The sequence below is a fragment of the Mauremys reevesii genome, linkage group 2 (genome assembly GCF_016161935.1).
Source record: "Mauremys reevesii isolate NIE-2019 linkage group 2, ASM1616193v1, whole genome shotgun sequence".
Lineage (NCBI taxonomy): Eukaryota > Metazoa > Chordata > Testudines > Geoemydidae > Mauremys > Mauremys reevesii.
Window position 1 is genome coordinate 156,266,255 of NC_052624.1, and position 24,923 is coordinate 156,291,177.

The 24,923-nt window shown below is 50.0% G+C and overlaps 1 long non-coding RNA gene across 2 annotated transcripts; it reads left to right on the forward strand.

Moving 5' to 3' along the window:
- Positions 1 to 8,545: 8,545 nt before the first annotated feature.
- On the forward strand, positions 8,546 to 24,157 carry LOC120399282. 2 transcript variants are annotated; one of them, XR_005595069.1, is made up of 3 exons: positions 8,546 to 8,727; positions 19,924 to 20,199; positions 23,914 to 24,157. It is a non-coding gene; the product is annotated as an uncharacterized LOC120399282 (long non-coding RNA). The 2 variants fall into 2 exon arrangements; XR_005595068.1 differs by lacking the exon at positions 8,546 to 8,727 and adding an exon at positions 8,780 to 9,102.
- The last annotated feature ends 766 nt before the right edge of the window (positions 24,158 to 24,923 follow it).

A 24,923-nucleotide genomic window follows, 5' to 3' on the forward strand; every position in this document is an offset into this window, starting at 1 on the left:
TGGCCTCTAGTGACTTACTCGGGGAGACTGTGACAGAGCAGGGAAGTGAATCCAGCTCTCCTGAGTCCTGTCACCTAAATGCTGCCTCATCCTTTCCCATAACCCCACCTTTAGCTGTACTGGCCCATCCACTCTGGAATCCCACCCCACCCCTCCAGGTTCCCCATCAGGATTCGTTGCTTGGAGGGGTCTGGGTTTTCCCTGTGGCCCTCCCCTGTAGAACGACTCCTGCACGGTTGGTTCATATATCCGTCCAGCTCCTCTCCCCGCATCTCCTCGCGTTTACTGTTTAGAGATGCTTCTCAATGCCTGTGTGAGTGGCTTCAGGTGTTTCCCACTGTCAGTGACTGGGGATGAGGAGCTACTCGCGCACCTGCCTACTTCTATGCTGTACGTGAAGGATCCCTAGCGCACTCTGGAAACAATACCTGTTACTGATGGCATTAACATTACCCTCAGCAGTGCCCATCTTAGGGAGATTGCTCGGTGCCTGGCCTCTTCAGCCCCTGGGCTTGATGCGGTGGAGCTGTGTGATACAGATTTGGCAGGACGAAGCATGGTTTAGGGCTTGCACAGCACAGTTGATCAGATCTGAGGGTTTTTTTGCAAAGCCGGGTCTGTGTCCTGGTTATCGGTTTCCCTTGCAGGGCAAGACGAGACTGAACCTCCTTCTGCTTTGGGCCTCCCCCGCTACCTTATGGCTCTGAGAGGGACGGCTCACTGCAAAACGAGAGAGTTGCATTATGGGCGGAAGAGCCACTGCTATGGCCATGTGTGTTCTTTACTCTGCAGAAATGGGCCCCCTTCACTGGAGGGGAAACAGCTCCTTCCTTATGAAACACAGAACTGTGTGATTCAATGGAGTGGGGCAGAAAATCACAGAAATCTTCCCCGAATCCTACCACATACACACAAGCCCCCACCCTCTGCATGAACACATTCGACAAAGGCCTCCAAAGAGGAGAATCATGTTGTCCCAAAGGCTACTTGAAATTTGCTAGGAGAGGGGTTTTGTGAAGAGCAGTGAGATAAGCCCTCTCAGAGCCTGCACTTAACACCAGATGCCCTGTTGTTTAGCTACAAATCCCCAGCCTCCTGCAGGAATAGAATCCTGCACAATCACAATTCCACAGTCTTCTTTTTATCACCGTGTTGTGCATCCTCTGAGAACAATTTGGGCTGCACTCCTGTTTTTCATAACTCCTTATGGGTCGAGGGAGGCTCAACTGATCAAGCTTTTTCGTAAGCAAAGTTCCTGTTAAGACGGGATCTCTTGTACACATAGATGGGCCTGGACAGTGGATGGATGGGGTGGACTGGTGCTCTGAGGTGGTACTGAGATTCTCTTTCTCAGGTGCTCACAGGCTCAGAGTCTAACTGATCACCAGATTCAGGATCGGGAAGGAATTTTCCCCCAGCTCAGCTTGTTGGTGACCTTGGAGTTTTTCGCCTTGCTCTGCAGCATGGGCTGTAGTTTGCCCGCAGGGATCTTCTGGATACAGCTCACCATTGCAGAGGAGTCAGGCACTGGTGCACCTTGGTCCCTCCAGTTCTCTGCCAGTGGCACATAACAGTTTATTCTCTTGAGGGCTGTAATACTTTGTCTAATTCTCGCTGTTGGGCTTGGTGTAGCGATGCTGTTGCGTGGCCTGACAGAAGGTCAGAGTAGGTGATCTGGTGGTCCCCTCTGGCATTAAACCCTAGGATTCTGTAACAAGGAGCAAATGTCTGCTCAGAGCTCCCATAGCAGTAGTGGGAGGGTGAAATTCATTCCGGTGTATAAGACCAGCATCACGCTACGAAGTGGGACTTAACTGATGCCCGGGCTTTGCACTGGCACTCTGCACAGGGTGAATTTCACCCCTTACAATGCCCTGAGCACCTGCATTGCAAGTTGACTTCAAGGGACATTGCAGCTGCTCAGCATCAGTCCCTCAGCACCGAATGCTGGCTTTGATGCGCTGCATGGAATGAAGCCAGGTGACAGGATGCCCTTGTGAACAGTAACCAGCAAGCACTGCACAGCCCCTCCTCCAAGGAACAAAAAGTGAAACTGACTATTTCTTGGATGCCAGTACCCATGTTATTGATCAGGGCTCCCCTGCGCTGGGAGCTGCACATACACATAGTATCCCTGCACTCCAGCAGGGAGATGTAATTCCCAGCTCAGATACATGTCAACAAGCCAACTTAGCCACATGGCCACATTGGCACAGATGGTGGCTCAAGCAAGCTGCCAGAGTACAAACCCACCAGAGATCCTAGGTACATACTCCAGTAGATGGCCTGAGCAGCCACTGCCATGTTGCTATTTTTAGCATGCTAGCCTGAGCAAAGCTAAAGCATGTGCATCTACCCAAACTGGGAATTACACCTCCAGCTGCAGCATAGATGCACCCATAGTAAGAGACAGCAGTGCCTGCCCCCAAAGCGCTTAGAATCTAAATAAACAAAACAAATGGGGAGGGGGAATAAAATGACTCACCCAAGATCACGCAACAAGCCAGTGGTGCAGCCAGGAACAGATCTTTATTTCTGACTCTCCGACCAGTGCTCAACTCTTTGGATCGCACTGCCTCTCGCTATTTGAGCCATATGTGTCACATATGCTTCATTTACTAACAAAACCAGTAGCTACCATTCTCATCCCAGCAGAGCAAGCAGGATTCAATTGCATTAACCCAGTTACCCGCTAAATTCTGTTTCTCTTCCCCCACCCTTACCTTCATGATCAGGGATGATGCAGAGAGCAGAGCAAGAAGAGCACAGCTCAGTTTTCCAGGAGTGAGTTGGAGACAGAAAATTTAGTGGGGAGAAATAAATGTCTCCTTTGAAATTTGTAAAACTAAACAAATTTGCTGTGGAAGTTGCCAAGGGGAAGATAAATATGTCACGTCTCTTGCAGAAGTCACTTTGCAAACCCAAACTGCTCTTTAATATATTCACCCCAATAACAGCTAAGGGAATGACAGGCACTGGAAACAGAAAGCCAGATGTGCTAAGCAGTTTGGTGCTGAAAAATATCAACAGCTATCCAGGACTCCAGAGGATGGGGGAGAGGGAGTAATTGAATGCCTGGCATGTGGGGTGTTTAGGGTCGAAGTTTGTGTGCCTTTTGCTGGCTAAACGCCAATTAAATCAGCAGGACTTGGGCCTCAGAAAGGATTGAAGGATTTTGCCCTTAAAGCTGATTTTCAAAAGGAAAAACAACTTGGATTGGATCTTCTTTTGTAGAAATCTGAATTTTTTCCCTGCTTGTTTTTTTTAACCCTAGAAATATCAGGAATGTCAAGCCTTGTTCAAAATAATATCCAAGTTTTGGAAGGGAATATCAACCCTGCTGCTTCCAGGCATGAATTTGTTAGTCTCTAAGTGCCACAAGAATTCCTTGTTGTTTTTGCTGATACAGACTAACTCAGCTACCACCCTGAAACCTGTCATCCCTAACAGAGGGGGGTAAGAAAGAAACTTCTTTTAGAGGCAGGTTATTCCATATCTGCTGCTTGCACCTTCTTGGGCTGAGCCCATATGGTAATCTCGATCTGTGGTGGGGTGTATTCCCTAAACAAGTGATGAAAGGGTTAAAGTGAGCCAGAGAGGCCAACTAACACACAGCTGCTTAATTGACCATGAAGTCCAGCTGGGAAGGGGCTGAGAGAGGACTATACACAGGGAAAGAGCGGCACAGAAATGGGGCTGGAGGGAAAGTGAGAGGAACCTTGCAAGCACTGTTGGGGTTGAGAGTGGGTCAAGGAGAAAGACTGGGGGACAGACAGACAGATAGATGGAGAGCTAGCTAGTCATGGGATCCTTGCCGGAGTACAGAAGGCTGGCAAGCAGCCAGGGTGTAGTGGTGTCATTCACTATGGAACAAGAGGGGCAATTGCCCCACCCAGACTTTTCATAGGCCTATCTACTCCATTATGTCCATATTTTGGGTGCCCCCCCAGCTGAGCTTGCAGGATGTAATATAATCACATATAATATTCTCTGTGCTAATGCAACTTTGAGCTGTGCCCTGCCCCTGTGCCCTCCCCTCTCCCCCCCCCCCCCCGAATGTTTCTGAAATGATCTAGGGTGGAGCAGGCTCTGGTGATTTGCCCTGAAAAGAGAGCAGGTGCTGAACTGCTAGGGAGAAACCCGGGAGGTGTTTAACTGGGGAATAGAGGACGGGAAGCTGGAGAGGGATGCAAGGTCAAGCCCAGGGAGGGTAGCAGTAGGTTTAAATACACTTGTTGGTTTGTGATTTTATTGGGAGATTCCAGGGGAGGGCTCTGTGAGTCCCAACACTGATAGTTGGGTGAACCTAGAGCGGTTGTAGGGGAGAGGGCTTGAGAAAGGCCCAGTAGGAAGAAGTCTGGTGGCATGAACCTTGGGTGCCTGTCCTGGAGTCCTTGGATTGGAGCCCAGTGGAAGAGGTTGGGGGGGCTGGGTTCCCCTGTTAGCTGGTTGTGTGGGGCCCTGAGGGGGACAAAGATAATGGAGAGCCCTGAGAGAAGGGTGTGATGACCATGGGGCCCAGAATCTGGGCTGAAACCCCTTTTAAAAAGAACATTTGGACTTTTAGTTGTGAGACTAGGGGTGGGACTGAATCATGACTCTACCAGAGGGCTGAGTTATGGGAAGAGAGACCACTGCAAGGCAGGAGCAGCTGTCAGCAGAGGGAGCCCAATGGAGAAAAGTCTACTACTCTCTTGTGCAATCTTTTGCAGGGGGTCTTAGCTGGAAATATGGACTGAGAGCTCTCTCAATCCCTAAGCGCATCTTTAACAAGGATATCTTTCCCTTAAGAGTCTCTCAGGCATTAGCGTTAAAGAGATATTCACCAGGAAACATAAGAATCACTCCCTCTCTTGGTTAACTGAATTTCACTTGCTTGGCTTCTCTGATGTCATAACCCTATCGAATTTGGTCCTCCATAGTCTTGTTTTCTAATAGAAAAAATTCAAACCCATCCCTGACTTTTTCTGGCCTTCTCCATCCAACATGAGGAAGCACAAAAGGCACAAACCATGACTTCTCCAGACCCCACTCCCTCTGCTCAGCTGTCACGTTCCAACCACCCCAGAACCTCTCGCCTCTGTTCCATCTGGTTCTTCCAGGGCCCAGTGATGATTGAGCCTAGTCCTATTTTAAACAAAAAAAAGCTCCCAATTATGCTTCATGCTGATTCAACAGCTAGTCTAGGCTTCAGAGAGACAATCCTGGAATCTTCTTGCATAGGAGCCCCAGTCATGAACCAGGTGCTGTACAACCTCAGAGCAAAGGGGTGGTCCCTGCCCTAAGAGATTGCAATCACTTGGGCTGAGCAGCGTTCTTGGGAACTTTGACCCCCCCATTTCCAATAGGCGATGAACACCTTGATTTTCAGTGAGGTCAATGGACACTGCAGTACTCGGCCCCTCTCTTTTCTCATGCTCCCAGAGATAAAGTGATCTTGGGTTGGTTTGCTCCTGAGATGGCATTGCTGCAGAGAGAGGCTTGTTCCTGCAGGGCTGTATTACTCACTTCAAAGCAGTTCAGGAGGTTGGAAACTCACTGAGGTTTTTTTTTCCTAAACGGAGCACGGCCTTGGGTTGCTGAACAAAGATATCAAGCCAAGGTGCTAATTGTCTGAGCATTGCTGCTCTCCCTGTGTTAGAGCCCGGCTCAGCATGCAGCCCCTGAGATCTGGCAAACACATCTCCCGTGCTTGGCAGGTTCCTCCTCAACATAGTGACTCCCATGGCCCCCGTTAGCAACTCTCTGAGCTGTGCTATTTCAATTACTCTGGCAGCATGGCAGTGGCTTCCTGGCGGGGGCTGGTAGGTGCCGTGCTGGAACGTGCTTGTAACTCAATGGCACAACGTGATGGGATTTTTGTGTAGCACATCAAAGGCAGCTTGCAGCTAGTGTGGAAGGGAAGCCGGGGAAGTGAACTGATGTTGACGTTATGGACCATCCATCCAGCTGTTCAAAGCAAGATCCTCTCACAAGGGGAGGCCTGACTGAGCCATGGTGAGGCTTTCCCCTTCCCTTTCGTCCTGCCAGATTATGTCATTGGTTTTATGCAGCTTTCCAAACAAAAAGGATGTGCCCCCTTCAGATATCCCTGCAACTCCCATAGCATGAGATACCACCCCATCCTTTCAAAGTGCCGGGCAAGATGCTGACATCTTCATTGTTCCAAAAGGAAGACGAGGCCAAGGAAGCCTATGTCCCTGGGTTTTTAGTCTTGACTGACTGGCTGCTGAGAAACATTCCATGTGCCCAAGTGCAGGCGAAATATGAAATTAAAGAACTGGTTAACTTAAGTTTGGTGCTATGTGTTGTAAATAAAGACCCTGATTAGCAAGTGAAAGAAGGCCTTGAAAATAATGAGTGATCAAGCCAGAAGGGATGGAGTAGGGAGGATGCCTGGCTCACATAATTGAGATAAGGGGAAGTTTTGAAAAAGAAGGTCTCTGAGGTGACTTCAGGCCTTTTAAAATAAGACATGGACCTTCCCACCCTACCTACCAATGTTCTCTTAAAAGTAAAGCCTATGTGACCCCAGGCACAATGGAAAAACTGTTGGACAGCAACCAGGAGGGGAGGAAAGGCCTTGGGGAAGGAAGAAGGCTGTGGTTTTTGTCTGGATTAAGATGGAAACTAGGGGTGAATTGTCTCAAATTGGTTTGTAGCTGAAGTCAGTAATTAGCAATGACATCATTTGTTAGTTAAAGGCTCTAAAAAGAGTTATGACTTTGAGGGTGCTTAGTCAAACCCTATCTGATCATACTGGCGCACACTAGGATGACAGGGTTTTCTCCAGGTCTGGCCTAATTTTAAGTGTACTGATCACATGCTTATGAATACTTTATTACTGTATTGGATGTAATGATTGCTTATTTTTAAGTTGTTAGGCATGTTTAGAGCTATTGTATAGCTTGCCCTTTGGACTGAAAGGAATTTATGGTTAAATTAGTGTCTAGCCTCCCATATTAATAATAGCTAATATTAATAGTTCCAACATCAAGTGGCTTGTACCCACTGTGCTGTCTGAATGCTCCAGTTGGGAGACACCTCTGTGAAATCAAACCTTCTAGGGAAGTGCTTCTCAAAGTCAGGCCGCTGCTTGTTCAGGGAAAGCCCCTGGCGGGTCCGGGCCGGTTCGTTTACCTGCCGCATCTGCAGGTTCGGCTGATCGCGGTTCCCAGTGGCCGCTGTTCACCGCTCCAGGCCAATGGGGTGTGGGAAGCGGCGCAGGCTGAGGGGTGTGCTGGCTGCCCTTCCCACAGCCCCCATTGGCCTGAAGTGGCGAACTGCAGCCAGTGGGAGCCGCGATCGGCCGAACCTGCGGATGCGGCAGGTAAACAAACCGTCCCAGACCCGCCAGGGCCTTTCCCTGAACAAGTGGCAGACTGGCTTTGAGAAGCACTGTTCTAGGGTATCTAAATCATGCACCCCCTCTATGCTGCTGGCTATTCTGGGTACCACTAGGTACTACCCACCAGCAGTGCTGCCAAGCATTCCCCATTCAGCCAGGTGGAATGTATCTGTGGTGCAGCTGAATGCCCCCAATGCATGTAGGTGCAATTATACCTTCTCTGACTCAGTTCCAGCCACACAGGTTGTACCGGCGCTGCTAAATATTTATATCCAAGATAAGACTATATCTGCTGTACTGATGAATGTGCCAGTTCCACTCAGGTAGCTCATACCTACTGTGCTGCTGAATGCATTGTAGCTTCTAGGCAGAACATATTTGTTGTGGGGCTGACGGCAGCAGGTTTAGGATGAAAAATCCTGGCAATATCCCCCGAAGCCTTGCTAAGCCTCTCTTCTTAAACAAACCGCTTTTTGTCAAAGCAGGGAGTCGGCATGAGGAACAAAGTGCTGACTGCCTGATGCAGCTGAGATAAACTGAAGGGAGTGCCCCTCTGATGTCACAAAGAGCAGGGTTGGAAGGCACCCATTCTAGCTGCTAGGGAAGCATTGGAACATAGGGTATGACCCCCTGGCCCATCTAGTCCAGTGTACTGTCTCTGACAGTGGCCACATACAAGAAACAAAGCAGATGTGGGGTAATCTGCCCTCCACAGAGGGCTCATAGTGATCTCTCAGCGTTAAAAGTTGGCTTCAGCCCTAAGCATGAGTTTTAAGATCCCTGCTGATATTTTTGTTATCAATCATGATAACCATGGATATTCTTTTCCATAGAAATGTCCAATTCCTCTTTGACTCTTAAGTTCTTGGCTTCTGTGACTTCCTGTGGCAGTGAGTTCCACAGTTTATTGTGCTGTGTGGAAAAAGTGTTTTTATTTGTTTTGGGTGTGCCACCTTTTAATTTCATTCAATGACCCTGTAGCTGGGTCATCACCCTGCTCTGGCCCAGAAGGGGTTAAAAACAGCCCTGGAAAAGGGCTGTCCCGGGGAGCCAATAGGAAAAGGCTGGGAGGCAGCTAATCAGGGCCAGGCTGGGCCCTATAAAAGAGCTGCAGAGCCAGAAGGCAGGGGAGTCTTACTCTAGTCCTGGAGTGGGGAGGGCTAGCTGCCTGGGAGCAAGGTACCTGAGGTGGATCAGTGCTGGGGAAGGGCAAAGGGAGCTGGGGAGCTCTAGCCTGGTAAACAGACATCAGAGCATATGCAGGCAGTAAAGTGGAGTTTGGGCAAGGGATGTACGCTTATCAGTCCCTTTAGAAGAACACTTTAGTGGCTGTATTTCAGCCATTCATGGAACACTGTGAAGCCACCCTGGCAAAGATGGTGAGTCTCAAACCAAACTCTTGCAATAAATCCCCGACGTATGTTTTGGTGATTGGCAGGTGCAACCACAGCCTCTTCCTGTGGTGATGGGAGGGTTACAAGGTTTTATAGAGCATGGATCTTATCACGGTTAGGTTATTTTCTTTTAATTGCCAGCTCTGATTTCATTAGACTGGTTGGACAAAGAGCATGTGATGTGAGGGGAAGGGATGTCTGCTCCCATGTCACAGGAGGACAAGTGATGTCACAGGAAAGGCAATAATATCAGACAGCATATCAAGAAGAAGGGAAGTGACGTCACAAGGAAGAATGAGGCTGGACTGTATGTCACATGAAGGGACGGGAAGTTGACGTGTCACAGGAAGGAAAAAGGAGGTGGGAAATTTTTCTGAATAACTGACACTGCTGTAAATCACAGGGACTCCAGCTACACTGAAGGCACATTATCTGATACAGAAAAGGATTTTATTTGCACAAAACTTTCTGGAACAGTCCTTTCTGAGGAGAGGCATGAATGGAAGGAACTCAAGCTGTGTGGAGCAGCTCTCCCTTCCACCGAAGCCCTGGCCAAGTCTTATCTCCTAGGGAGCTGGAAGAAGGCTAAAAGGGGGTGAGACTAGATAACCCTTGGGGGTCCCTTCTGACCCCATGATTCTATGATAAGACTCCCACATCTTGGGCTAATGTTTAGGCAGCTTTTCAAATCTCTCCCTCTGGTGATGGAAGCTTTTAGTGTGTGGTCCACTGAGAATCTCCCTCGTAATTTCTCTCTGTCATGGAGTTTGGGGGAGACAAAGCCCTGCCTCCCCAGCTTCCTGCGATTCACCATGACTCTCAGCCAGCCAGTAAAACAGAAGGTTTATTCAGATAACAGGAACACAGACCAAGATGAGTCTTGCAGGTACAGACAGCAGGACCCCCTCAGTTAGGTCCATCTTGCAGGGGGGCCCAGGGAGGCCAGAGCCCTGTCTGGGCTCCCCTCCATTTCCCAGCCAGCTCCAAACTGAAACTCCCTCTAGCCGTCTCACCCAGCCTCCCCCCGGCTCCTCCCCCAGCCTTTGTCCATTTCCCCGGCAAAGGTGTCACCTGGCTCCAACCCTCCTTCCTGGTTCTCATGTTACATGCTCAGGTATGTGGCCTCAAGGAAAGTCTCCCATCCCCAATGCAGTCAGTCCCAGCAAAACTCCCAGGTCAATACTCCTCTCTCCCTGCTGCATCACAGGCACCCACACAGAATTCAAAGAAAACTTTAAGAACATTCCCAGTTTGTCACACACTCTCATTCAAATTTTCATGGCTTGAGCCAGGCCCTGCAATTCAGAGAAATCCTCCGAGGGAAGGGAAAATGCTCTGGCTTTTTTCACCCGGTTTCGGCTTCAGCTCGGCTAGAAGAACAGAAACCTTCCTTCGCCATTCTTGTTTGGACACAGCTCTTAAAAGCAGTGGTGAGCTGGAGCCGATTCCCACCAGTTCCCAAGAACCGGTTGCTAATATTAGACCTCCGTGGAGAACCGGTTGTTAAAGGGCCAGGGAGTGGACAAAGAACTCCAGTCCACAGGCTGGACCAGCCTGTTGCTCCCAGAATCCCCAGCTGGGGAGGCTGAGGTTCCTCCGGCCCCTCCCCCGTTTCCCCCAGCTGCAGCGTGACCAGCCGCGGGCACCAGCTGGGCAGCTCAGCTGAGCTCCTGAGTCGTCCTGCTGCTTTGAGCTGCAGGCAAGGTAAGGGGGAGGGGGGTCTGTAAGCTCCAGGGCCGTTAGGGGGAGCAATTTTCCCCAGGCCCTGCAGGGGCCTCCGGTCCCACGAGTATGTCTCCCCCAGCCCCAGCCCCTCCCCCGCTTCTCCCCCCCCCTTAAATCAGAACTTTTTATAGGGAACCGGTTGTTAAGATTTTGGCAGCTCATCACTGCTTAAAAGGCAGGGAAACAAGAGAGAGAGAACAGAATACTCTCTTCCAGTCTTCTTTATGAGCACAGCATGCATTTCTGCCCCAATGCTTATCGTTATGCATTTGTATTCCAGTAGCACCTATAGACCACAATTGAGATCCGGGGCCCATTGTGCTGGGTGCTGCACAGACACATTAGAAGACATAGTCCCTGCTCTGAACAGTTTACAATTGAAATAGACAAGACAAAGGGTGGAAAGAAGCATTATTAGCCCTATTTCACAGCTGGAGAACTGAGGCCACAGGGAGAGATCACATCTCATTTTTGCACATGAAAAAGGTGGCCAGCCCTTCCAGAAGGTTTGATATGTGTACCTGTCATGTGCTGGGCTTTATAGAAAATCTGGCCATAAAGGTCACCCTGGGAGCTGCCAGGTGCTGAATGTTTCTAAAAATCTGGCCCTTATTTAGGTACCTAAATGGGAACAGTGCTCCTCTGAAAACACAGCTCCAAATGTGGGTTCTGAGCCTTTGGAATTTGGACTCTGAGTTCTTCAAAATCTGATGTATGTGACTTGCCTGGGCCCAGGTCTCTTGAGTGCCCATGAAAAGCCTGACACATAGAACAGCCTCTCTCTTTTGGTGGCCGTATCACACCCATCACTGTAGTATCAGTGGCCAACACCCCTTCTTTTCTATGGTCTCTGCTATCCCTTTGTTATGGCTGCCCTGGATACAGCTGCTCTTGCAGGTAAGAAGGAGAAATATCAATTCCTCTTCCTGCAAACGAAGGCAGCTCCTTCGATCAAATAAACAAAATCCAACCAGTGATTATTTCATCTGCCACGGAGAGCGCTTAGCCTTGGCCTGACTCAAACAGTGAGGGCAACGCCAGTGACAGCCGACGACCTTTGCAACATGCAGAGGTACTTAAAATAGATGGAATGGCACCTTTGCCCCCTTCCAATTAACTTGATGTTATCATTTAGACTTTAATAAGCACCCCAGAGCCAGCATGCTGAGGCAGGTGCCCTCTTTCCCCCCTGTTCTTAATTCTCTATTAAATAAGTTATCACCTTGGGGCTCTCTTGACACTTCTAGCTTTCCTGTGAGCAGATACTTTTGCCTCATTAACAATTCCAAGCTGCTTCACTTCACAGGAACTGTTTTCCATTGTGCTGTGTTTAATTTTAAAGACACAATAATAGCCTTTTGCATGGGCATGGTGTTTTTCCAGCCCCAGGCCTCATACTGCTTTGCAAAAAGATAAATACCACTAACGTTCTGGAAGGGGAGAAATTGAGGCCTAGAGAAGGGGAAGTAACTGGCCCAGAGCTGTGCAGCAAGCCAATAACAGAGCTGGGGTCTAACCCACGAATCCTAACTCACAGGTCTCAGCAGGGTGGCACTGGCTAGTGCCATGTACAGCAGCGATGGAAGTCCCAAAGGACTTTGCACAATGAGCATATGCCTTATCTATTTCTTCTTTGGCTGACATGGGATTCTGGTGCCCGCTGGAGAAAGCCCAGGGATGCACATGAGGATTTCAGGGTGTTGAATGGGCTTTCAGAGGAAGTTCCTGGGAGGCAGCCTGAGCTGAAGTGACTAGGCAGAGTTAACGGGCCTGGGCCCAAAAGGGGGCTGGGACACACTCTGTTGGCATTGCTTGCCTTGCAGTGGTAGCTGGAGGCCTCAGCCAAGGTCAGAGACCTATTAGGCCAGGTGCTGCAGTAAGAGACAGTCCTTGCCCTGGGAAAGTTGTAGTCTATATAGAGAAGGGGTGGGGGGAGGACAGACTATTCTCCCCATTTTTATGCACAAGGATTATTGAGGCGCAGAATTATTGAGGGCTTGATTCTGCAAAGTGCTGCATAGCCTCCCAGGAATAAGAACACCCCTTAGCATAGGCGGCAGGTTTGTATAATTTTTGGTGGGGCCCAAAATGGTGGTGCCCCCCCGCTCCCGCCCTGTAAGCCGATATAAAATGAAGCTACAACGCGTCAGCGCCACAAGATTACAAGGGTCAATTAAAAGTGGAAAGTCAGAAGCAGCACTTGCCTACTTCAATATACAGTATTATATTTTGTTGCACCTGTTGTGATGAAGTGGGAATGTTCTTAATATTTTCTCTGAATACTGTGTGGGTGCCTCAGTTTCCCCTGCAAGATGCCAACTGAAGGTGTTGGGGACAAAGAGATCAGGTGGCCTCCTTGTCCGGAAGAGACACAGAGGCCAGAGGAGGGAGTGTCAGTTTGGAGCTGGCTGGGGAAATGGGGAGAGACTCAGAACTTGGTTCTGGGCTCCCCACCCCGCAAGATGGACCTGACAGAGGGGTTCTGTTTTCTGTACCAACAAACTCTGTTTAAACTGTGTTCCCGTCATCTAATAAACCTTCTGTTTTACAGTCTGGCTGAGAGTCACATCTGACTGTGGAATTGGGGTGCAGGGACCTCTGGCTGCCCCAGGACCCCGCCTGGGCGGACTCACTGCGGAAAGTGCATGATGTGGAAGGGCATGCTGAATGCTCTGAGGTCAGACCCAGGAAGGTGTAAGCTTCTTGCCCTGGAGACAGTCTGCTCAGAGAGGAGGCTCCCCCAGAGTCCTGACTGGCTTTGAAGGAGTGGTTCCAGAGCATCCCAGCATCCCCTTCCACCCCATGCACTTCCCAGAAGTCCATAAGGCACTAACACTCCCTCCTCTGGCCTTTGTCAAGAAGGCTAACAGCATTTTGGGCTGTATAAGTAGGGGCATTGCCAGCAGATCGAGGGACATGATCATTCTCCTCTATTCAACATTGTTGAGGCCTCATCTAGAGTACTACGTGCAGTTTTGGGTCCCACATTGCAAGAAGGATGTGGAAAAATTGGAAAATCCAGTGGAGGGCAACAAAAATGATTAGGGGGCTGGAGCACATGACTTCTGAGGAGAGGCTGAGGGAACTGGGATGGTTTAGTCTGCAGAAGAGAAGAATGAGGGAGGATTTGATAGCTGCTTTCAACTACCTGATAGGGGGTTACAAAGAGGATGGATCTAGACTGTTCTCAGTGGTAGCAGAGGACAGAACAAGGAGTAATGGTCTCAAGTTGCAGTGGGGGAGGTTTAGGTTGGATATTAGGAAAAACTTTTTCACTAGGAGGGTGGTGAAGCACTGGAATGGGTTACCTAGGGAGGTGGTGGAATCTCCTTCCTTAGAGGTTTTTAAGGCCCGGCTTGACAAAGCCCTGGCTGGGATGATTTAGTTGGGAATTGGTCCTGCTTTGAGCATGAGGTTGGACTAGATGACCTCCTGAGGCCCCTTCCAACCCTGATATTCTATGATACTCTAAACTGACCGCCAAATTTAAGTTGCGTGTTTTTCCTGTCAGGTGAGGACTCTGGGGCAGGGCTGGGGATAAGGAACTTGGGGTGCAGACAGGCTGCCCCAGGGCTAGGGCCAAAGAGGACTCCCCTCCACCCTCCCTGGCAGCAGCAAGCTCCAGGGGAGGGACCCCTCCTCTCCCCCGCAGTTCACTGCACATGCTCCTAGGTCCCTCTCAGGTCCAGAAAGCCCACTCGCCTCCCCTATGGTGGGTACCGAGGGGGGAGGTTGCCATCACGTGTGGCCTCCCCTGCTGCCACTGGGGATGGGGCTGCCCCTTGCCCAGCATGGTGCAGGAGTGGGGACTGCAGGGTGGTAGCTGGGGAGGGGCACAGTATCACAAAATTCACCTAAGCCCCAGCTGCACAGGTCTAGGAAGCTCTCCTCCCCAGTGGTGTAGCCAGGTTCTAACGTCAGGGGGAGTGAACATGTAAAAAAAGATGCCAGCCAACATATCCAATTACTAATCAGGTAGTTCTATAACAGGCTGCCCTGGACCCCATCACCCCCTGAAGCACAAGGTAGGGGTAGGCACCACCATGTTGTGCAACAAACACTTGACAAAATTACTGGACTTAGTGATGGACAATGCGGGCAGGTGGGTATTATGTCATTCAATCATTCAACCCATAACATTGCACACATTTTGCCTCAGTGAAATTAAATATCCAGAGAATTACTGGGCCTGTGATGATGACCAGGGCTTGCTCACCTGTGGCTCCCCCTCCCTGTGCTGTGGAGGCACAGCCAGGCAGGTCTGCATCTGTAAGCAGGCACCCTGCCTCAGGTAGCTCCCGTGGGCCCTGATAGCCAATAGACTGGGAGCCTCCCGGCCAATGGAATGGGCTGGGCTGGGCTGGGCTGGGCTGGGCTGGGGGGCGGAAGACAAAGGGGTGTCAGTCTCACCACCACACTTGGAACTGAAAATGTGGGGACTTGATGGGACCCAACTTAAAAACTTAAAAGTACCTCTAATCTAGCTTACCACTCAATCAGGATAAACCAATCAGACAACACACAGTCCTTCAAAATTCCAAGGTCTTTCAGCCCAAAACAGAGTTCCCATGGAGTTCTTACACCAACAAAGAAACAAACCATTCCCTCCCCTCCTCCCCCTCCCTTTCTTAGGAGACACGGGGATACTACAGAGGGATACCTCCCTCCCCCCCCTGAGAATCCAGGAGGAACCCAACAACAAGTCCTTAGAAAAAAAGAATTTAAAAAAGAAAAAAAAACTAAAAAGAGAATCTAGAATCTCTGAGAGACACTCATAGGAAATATTCATCAATCTCTCAATCTCTCCCCCCCCCCCTCCCTCCAGTCAGTCAAAAAATCAGCAAACACAGAATAAAGCATTTTTTTTTTAAACACACAATTGCAAATGTAGAAAACAAATCATAAGACTAATTCACCTTTCTAATTAATACTCACTATTAACAAGAGAGATTTGAAATTATCTCGTCTCTGATTGGTCCTTTGGTCAGGTGGTCACCAGGTACTGCATGTTAACCCTTTACAGGTAAAACACACTTTAACCCTTAACTATCTGTTTATGACAGGGAGATTGTAGGGAGCTTTGGAGGAGGGGAGGCAGTGGGGGAGGGGAGTGGGCTGGCACAAAGGGGAGGGCTCTCTGGAGAGGAGTGACAGGGGCACAGGGGTCATTGGGAGTCTCTCGAGGGGGCAGAGGGTTGTGTGGGTCTCTGTGGGGCAGGGGGCTGTGATGGGCAGAGCCAGCTGCAACCTGGGTCTGCTCTGTGGGGGGTGTTGCTATAGTCCCCTCAGGAGCTCCCCCCATCCTGTGTATTTTATACCAGCCCCAGGGTGCCCATTGCTGCTCCTTTCCCCGCCCACGGCTCCATCTGTCTGTCCTCACTACCCCCCTGGCTGTGTCCTGGTGTGTGTCTGTCCCACAACCCCCTGGCTGTGTCCTTGTGTCTATCTGTCCCACAACCCCCAGCTGTGTCTGTCTGGCTGCCCCCACCACCCCCAGCTGTGTGTGTCTGTCCCACAACCCCCCAGCTGTGTCTGTTTGTCCCCACCAATGCCCCCCCCCCGGCTGTGTCTTTGTGTCTGTCTGTCCCCACCACCCCCGGCTGTGTGTGTCTGTGCCACAACCCCCCTGGCTGTGTCCTTATGTCTGTCTGTCCCACCACCCCCAGCTGTGTCTGTCTGGCTGCCCCCACCACCCCCGGCTGTGTCTGTCTGTCCCCCCCCCCCCGCTGTGTGTGTCTGTCCCACAACCCCCTGGCTGTGTCCTTGTGTCTGTTTGTCCCACAACCCCGGCTGTGTCTGGTTGGCTGTCCCCACCACCCCGACTGTGTCTGTCTGTCCCACCCCCCCAGCTGTGTCTGTCTGTCCCCACCAACCCCCCGCTGGGTCGTTGTGTCTGTCTGTCCCACAACCCCAGCTGTGTCTGTCTGGCTGCCCCCACCACCCCGGCTGTGTCTGTCTGTCCCCCGCTGTGTGTGTCTGTCCCACCACCCCCTGGCTGTGTCCTTGTGTCTGTCTGTCCCACCACCCCGGCTGTGTCTGTCTGGCTGCCCCCACCACCCCCCAGCTGTGTCTGTCTGTCTGTCCCCACCACCCCTCGCTGTGTGTGTCTGTCCCACAACCCCCTGGCTGTGTCCTTGTGTCTGTCTGTCCCACAACCCCCTGGCTGTGTCTGTTTGTCCCCACCAATGCCCCCTCTCCCCGGCTGTGTCCATGTGTCTGGCTGCCCCCACAGCTCACTGGCTGAGTCTGTCTGACAGGCACAGACCCTGCTGCTGCTCGGCTCAGGGCTCAGACGCTGCCGGTTGCTCGCTCCCCCTCCCTGCTGTGGAGGCGTGGCCAGGCAGCTCCGGCACCGCCCCCGGCAGCTCCCATTGGCTGGGGTTCCCGGCCAATGGGCTGTGAGCCAAGTCGGGGCTGGGGCCTCTCCCGGGAGCTGCCGCTGCAGTGAGAGCGCCCGGCATGGCAGCGCGGGGACCCCTGAAAGTACAGGGCCTGGGGCCCAAACATTGGTGGAGCTGGGCCCACCTTTAGGATTATTGGTGGGGCCTGGGCTCCACGGGCCCATAGAACTCGCCGCCCATGCCCCTAAGAGCCTGACTTCTAGTCGTTCAGCGCACTGGGAGCTGAGCAGAGCTGGTCAGGAGATGGGTTTTTTCCTCACAGAAAATTTCAAGTTTTCATCAGCAGTTTCTAACATTTCCTCACCCATTTCCCCCCACCAAAATAAATAAATCCAATAGTTTTTGACTGAAAACACCACCCCGCACATTCTTGTCCTGTTTTGGTTTTTACAGTGAATAATCAAAAACTTTCAGGCAAACAGGCGCTTTCCATGGAACTAGTCATTCTGTCAACAACAACAACAAAAATCCATTGAAGAATTTTCGAGGGAGGTGTTTCCACCAGCCCTACAGCTGAGCTCTTTGGGGGGGGGGGAAACATGGCTGCACTTGACCTGACCACAGTAGTTCAGCTTGCAGCTTACTTTATGATCCCTGTGTAAGTCCAGCAGCAGCAGGGTTAAAGAGAGCAAATGGAAGAAGTAGATCATTTTGTTTAAGAGGGAAAAAAAAAATCAGTGCTCACTTCTTTAGGTAGGTAATTGCAAAAGGCCTTCACAGGCCAGGCTGTGGTGCTTGTTAGAAATCACCATGCCCATTACATGTGAGCTCAACAGCTGCCTCTCCAAATGAGGAGGGAAATAGATCCAATCTCAGGAGGACGATGAAACTGAAAGATTCTAACGTGCGCAGAGAACAAACAGAACTTCATAAAATAGCTTATTGCGCCAAACTGCTTCCTTTATGGTAATTGCCTCTCAGCCTCCACCATCTGTTGGCAGATGGGGAAGCTGTGGGAAAGGAAGGGAGGGACTGCAAACCTTGAAGAGATTTAAAGAAAAAGCAAGACACATGGTTACTTATAAACAGCAGCTCCATGCAGTTGCCATGATGATGGGTATGGCATATAGAATAAGCAGAACTTGCGTAGGGCAAATTCTGTCATTCTTACTTGTGCTGTTATTTGTTACAGTAGCATCCAGAGACCTCAACCAGCAACAGGGTCCCATTGTGTTTGGTGCTGTATGGACACACAGTAAAAGGCAGGGCCTGCTCCAAAGATCTTTATAATTTAAATAGACGAGACAAAGGGTGAGAGAAGGGAAGTATTGTTACCCCCATTTTACAGAGGGGGGAAAGGGAGAGATTAAATGACTTGCCCAAGGTGTTTCAGGGAAGCTGTGGCAGAGCTGGGAACTGGACTCTCATCTCCTGAGTTCCAGCCGTGTACCTTAACTCCCAGGCCAACCTCTCGCCAATGTAGCCCACACTTCAGTGATCTGCAGTGCTTCCCTGAGATCTTTTAGTTATAAGGTGGGAGAGCAGCTCCATCTCCTGGGGCTGATATGAGCAATATTTCACATCCCAGCTGCACTTGGACAACTGATGTACATAGCAAGCCCATTCCCTTTTCTCCTGGACAGGGGCAGCTCTAGGCACCAGCAAAACAAGCTGGTGCCTAGGGCGGCCAAATCTAGGGGGCGGCTGGCTCGGCCGGCGGACCTGCCGCAGTCACGCCTGCGGGAGGTCCACCGGAGCCCCGGGACGACCGGACCTGCCGCAGGCATGACTGCAGAGGGGGCGCTCGTCCCGCGGCTCGGCTGGACCTCCCGCAGGCATGACTGCGGCAGCTCAAGCGGAGCCGCGGGATCTGCGAACCGTCCGCAGCCGCGGGGGGTCCAGCCGAGCCACGCGGGACCAGCGGACCCTCTGCAGTCATGCCCGCGGGAGGTCCGCTGCTCCCGCGGCTCTGGGGCGCCTCCCGCGCATGACTGCTTGGGGCGGCCAAAACGGTAGAGCCGCCCCTGCTCCTGGATCTCTCGCGCACGTGGCTCCAGCTGTGGCTAGCTCAGATATTAACTAATAACTTCTTCTCCAGGATCCTCCAGCATTTGGTAGCCAGCTCTGCTTGGCACTGGCCAACTTGTGTTCCCACAAAGAGACAGCTGTGCTGCAGCTGCTAAGTTCCCAATAGCTTTGTTTTGGTTTGCACTCCTTGGGCCTGTGCCAACCAACGTCACACCCCATAGGGAGGTTATACAGGCTGTGCCCTCTTGGCATGGGAACACACTCCCCCATGAGGCAGTGAAAGGTGTAAAGGCACTGTGCAGAGATACCAGCTGGGCTCCAAGCACCCCTTCAGCGATCGGCTGCAGCACGTTGGTTGGGGGCAGAATTGGGGTCAGCGAATTCCCAGGGATGTGTGGAGTTTGTGCCACTTGCGGGACTTGGTTGGCTGTGTGGTATGGAGTGTCTGGGTATTCACGCCACAGGGGGAACAGCAGCAGTGTGGACTACTGCTTAGTACAGACCAGCTCTAATGCAGAACCTGGACCCTATTCACCACTGACCTGTGGCTCCTGGGTGCTGTGCCAGCAGCCTGTAGGTTGGTGGATCAGTCATTAAGGAATGCCCCCAGCATGGAGAGGGCTCCTTTGAATCATAGCACCTGTGCGGTGTTCCTCACAGTCCCCAATGTAAGAGGCATGGCTGGAAGATGGGCACAGGGCGGCAGCTCCTTTGTGCTCTGGTTATCTTTTTCTGCCGGAAATCCTGGAACGGTGCCTTAGCACTGTGGCCAGTTGAATGTAAATTACAGCTGCTGTGAGGATGCTCTAAGTTAAGTCAGGCGGTGAGACACTCCCCTCCCCCAGCCACTTCCAGGATGTGGCAAAGCACAAACATGCCACTTTTGTGTGCCCCATTTCCTGTACTGGAATGAAGCTTGGCTAGGACTGAGAATTAGCCCCTGGGTGGCATGGGCTGCATGAGTCAGGCTGGGAGCTGGAAAGCCAGGTGGAACCATATGGTGTGTCTGTATCCAATAGCATCCTCTATCTAGTCATCACAGAGTCCTGCCTCTTCTCTACATGCTTGATTTTTATTGTTTTTTCAGGCCCTGGGGGAGCAAAGTAACCCAGCCAAGATTTCACCAGGACAAAGTCTGTCTGGAGATGCATGAAGCAGGAGCCACTGAATGGGATGAGAGGCCAATGGGAAAGTAAACCCTGGGAGAGGAGGAAGGAAATAACCAGAGGCTCCATCTCATTGTCTTATTACAGGAAAGGCCCCTCCTCCTGTCACTCAATTGCTTTGTACCCATAAGCCAGCTGTAATCAGAGGAAAGAATAGGACACATACAGCTCCATGGACATACTGGCCACTGCTTAATGTAATTGAGGGGAGCTGGGTGGATTTAGTCAGTGCCACAAAGGGAACAGGGCCTTTATGCAGCAAACAGGTCACAAAAGGCAAGAGCAGCAGCTTATAGCTCAGAGCCGGGCCTGTGGATTTAAGCATGATGGCACATTGCAGGCACTTTATTAGGGGGAAGGAGTCTCTCTAATGCCAGGTTAACTGGAGTCTATTCTGGATAATCCCAGGGGATAATGCCTGGGTGAAGCCATCATTTGTCTGATGAGGTCCTGGGGGAGGTGGAATCGATTTCTTTGCTTATCTTTAATATTATGAATGGAGCTCAGAGGACTAGTACAGGTCCCAAGGACTCCGGAGGCCCAGGGATTTAAAGGATTTGGGGAGAGCTGAGTGTGCAGTTCTGGTGTTATTAGCTGGAGTTTTGAAAGATGGGTTGAATTAGTTTTTTATTGGGATGGTAGCACAGGCTGAAGCAAAGCGCAGGGTTGGGTGAGCCATCCCCGCCGCAGCTCTGGCAGTGAATAAGCCGTGTGTGCAAGACGCTAGCAAAGGACTTGTCCTCACCATTCCCAGCTCCAGGCAGTGTTGTTAGCTCGCCCACTTTAGCAGGTGCACCTGAGAATAAGGGTGGCCCAATGGATGATGCACTGGGCTTGGAATTGGAACAAGTGGGGCCTATTCCTGGGCTCCAGTGTGTGACCTTGGTCAAGCCACTTCCCTCCCCATGTTTGTTTCCCTTCCTACCCTTTGTGTATTTAGACTCTAAGCTCACGGGGCAGGACCTGTCTCTCTGTGGTCATGTGCACACTGGAATCGTGGTGTGTGACTGCCGGGGGTGGCAGACTTGCCCCAGCACTAGCTTTAATCGAGCAAGTGCGAGAACCAATGGCGGTGAAGCCACGGCAGCACAGGCTGTGTAAGCCTGAGTAATTACTGAGGGCTTAGCCCATGCTGCTGAAGTCCATGCTAGTGTAGCATCAGTGCACAAGCTAGCTAGATTAAAGCTAACTCAGGTATTTCTATATGTGCTGCATTTATACCCCCTGCTTGTAGTGTGGACACACCCCATATGAGGCTCGTAGCGCACTTGTATTCAGGCTCTTAGATTCCCTAGGCACAATGGAACCCTCATCTCAGCTGACACCACGGTAATACAAGTCACAGATATTACCCAACCAAATATATAAAGCCTAGTATAGGAGCCATCCTATCTGCACCCCCAGGCCCAACTGGGCATAATACTTAGTCCTGCCTTGAGTGCAGGGGACTGGACTAGATGACCTCTTGAGGTCCCTTCCAGTTCTATGATTCTAACTGTGCCCTTTGGTGCAATATTCATTGTGTCTTCAGTATGGCCGACCCCAAATGTTCAAAAACCATGAGTCAGCCTTCCTCCCCCATCCCCAAATAATGAGACTTACAAATATATATTTCAATGTGCCTTCTCATTTGTAAGCCTTTAGGGGTCACTTTTCCAGTTTTTCTATGCTACTCTGGCTACAAACCGGAGCTGGTTGGACATCAGAATTTCAGTTTCCTAGGAAATTGACTAGCTGCTGTTCGTTTTTTTGCTCTGAATTGGAACAAGCTGAATTTTTCAAATTCTTCCGCAAAACAAAAATTCCAAATGTTTTGGTTCAGGACCCCAGCAAAATGCTTTGTTTTGATAACGTAGAATAGTTATATTAGTTTTATTTGATGATGTCAAAACATTTCATTTCTAAAAGTCAAAATGTTTCGACTAGCATTTCAATTAGTTTCACTTTGACCTTATCATATTTCATATATATTAAAATATAAATGGCAATATGACCTCATTTCGCTTATTGACTCCTTTTCTCATTTTGATGGGGTCAGAGGTGCCATAGCGTGTGTTTGTACGTTTTGGAGCTCCACACCTTTGCTCTTCACGCTTCTCATGACAGTCTTCCCATCACATCGCTATATTAAAAGTGTACATTTCTATCTGAAATGTAATATAATATAAAATAAATATTTTAGTATAAAAGTCAAAATGAAATATTTTGAAACAATCAAGTCAAAATGAAACATCTTTATCTTATTGACACAATGTTTTAACATTCTCAACATGAAAGAAGAAAAGTGAAATGATTTTTTCAGCTTTTTCCCCTTGAAAACTTAATAGAAATCAACGTTCCCCTGAACCATTTTAAATTCTGATGGAACTACAGTATTTAATTTTCAAATTTTCTTTGACCAGCTCTATGAGAAACATTCTTGGTGTTTCAAAGAGACCTGAGATTGTCCTGTAATGACCTGACTGTAGGAACTGGGGAATTAAAAGAAACTCCAGAAATTGAGATTGGGCAATGCTATACCTTTGTAATTGTGACTATTTGCCTAATCTTAACTAACCCCCAAATCCAGGATTTACTCAGTGATCCAAACTGTACCCCTAAATCTCTGCATCCAGTTAGGGAAGCAGCTAATGAGTTCTGGGCTGTAGCTGGCACAGTGCAGGTTGTTGTGTAGGTAATTGCAGAAACTTTCCTCAGTTCAGTCTTTTCCCCAGAAGGCCCCTCTTTCTCCTCTGGTCTGTAGAAGCTGCTGCATTTCTCTCAATTAACTCCTTGGCTGGCGTCGTTCCAGTAACAGTTAGTGGCGTTCACAGGACTCCCGTGTCCTGCGTTACAGCTTCCTAATATAATTACCACAGCCAATTAACAATGAATTAAATCAAGGGGAAGGGGGGTGGAGGAGATAAAATTGTGTACAACCACAAAAGGTCAGGACCGTGAGTGTCTGATGGGAGGTATTTTTCACAGCTAGTTCAGGGCTCCTATCCTTCCTGTTCAAATATGGGAAAGGGACGATCCCAAGGGGTAAAGCTGTGAAATCAACTTGGAATAAGAGACTGAGGGGAAAGGCCAAAATGCGTTGTGAGACAGCCCAAGAATCCTGGCAGAGTTCCTATGGGGGTGACGTTATGAATTTAGCGCTGGCATGGCAGTCTGCTCACTGCAAGGGAGGATAAGGCAGTAAAGGATCAGAACTGGGCTCTGGTGCTCACCGAAGCAGCCTGAGTGCATGGAAAGGAGAACTAGAACTGGATTTCTGTGTCCGGTGCCCCTGGGTACAAGTCCTGGGAAGGGGAGAACCTGGAAAAGATGGTCTGATATAATTTGGTAGTCCTAAATAGAGCCTTGCGCAAACCTGTTTTTAAACCTGCTTCCGTCCCTCTCCAGGTGGTAGCAGGACCCGTGGGATCCCAGTCCTGCTGCAGGGCTCTACACTAGTCCCATGCAGGGGTCTGTCCCTAAGTTCTCCTAATGAACAGATACCATTGTGATGGGGGGCACACAGCCACCCAGATTGGTAGAGAATATTCTACCTCTGTGGTTTGGAAAAGCTTTATGCTGTCAAGAAACACAGGAGGACCCTATGGTGCTGTAAAGTGCTGTAGCTGCCTGTATGTCCAATCGTGTGTACACACACCCAGTATATCACACAGTTCATTAAAGCTTTCCAGTGCTTATTACTGTACATAATTAAATCCATATGGGGGGAATTTTATATATGCACAGTCTGCCCTTTATGGCATCACTGGCTTTATGTATTATGGTAATTTTTAGAAAGCTGAGTTTTAGCTTTAGAGGAGAAAAGCCATACGCTTTCTTCTAAGGTTATACACTGAGTGTAATGCAGGCCTTGGTATTGAACGCAGCTCTTCTGAGCCCCAGTTTTTCTTACCATTTACTTTTCTTCATAGGCTATTCCTGCCTTGGGGCTCATACAACGCCTTCCTTTTCTGCCGCAATGGACTGCCTTTTGCCTTGATTCCCTCATGCCACCAGCAGAGAAAAAACTCTCCTCTTTCTCATCAGCTCAGAGCCCGGTTTTAATCATCATGCCCGTACCTCACATTGGGAAGGAGACTCATGAGATCTGACTGTAAGACCCAAGTTGTTGTGCTTTTCACACTGACAAGTTTTTGGAGGACCCTTCAAAATAATAAAACCACTTTGAATTCTAAGAGGCATGCAAACGCCTCTCCTCCTTGGCATTCATTAGCAACCTTGCTTGTTTGACTCTTGCTCCTAATTTGAGCAGAGGCTCTTCAGTTTTTAAGGCCCTGAAACCCCAGCAAATAGGAAGACAGATGTTTTTTTTCCCCACTGAGGTATCCCCAGAGTATCAGTGGGGAGGACTGGGCTGGTACAGAGGGTGCCAGGTTTAAGGTTGGGATTTCAAAGGAGATGAATGGAGTTTAGGTGCCTAACTCCCGCTGAATTTAAATAGATGTTGGATGCCTAAGGCCTGGCCTATGCACAAGTTTTGCACCTATTTAACTAAAGCAGTGTATTGAAATGGGACCTTGTGTAGACAGGTATAAATCAGTTTCTGAGAGATTTATCTTAATTTAGCTTGTGCACTTCCAGGCACAAGCTAAATTGCTATAACAAGTTAAACTGCAGTGTCTATAATGAGGGGTTGCATCCATTTTACTAAACTGGTCTCTAAACTGGTTTAATTAAATTGGTGCAATTTTTGGGTGTTGATAAGGCCAGGGGCGGCTCTAGCTTTTTGGCCGCCCCAAGCAGTCATGCGCGGGAGGCGCCCCGGAGCCGCGGGAGCAGCGGACCTCCCGCGGGCATGACTGCAGAGGGACCACTGGTCCCGCGTGGCTCGGCTGGACCTCCCGCGGCTGCGGACGGTTCACGGGTCCGGCGGCTCCGCTTGAGCTGCCGCAGTCATGCCTGCGGGAGGTCCAGCCGAGCC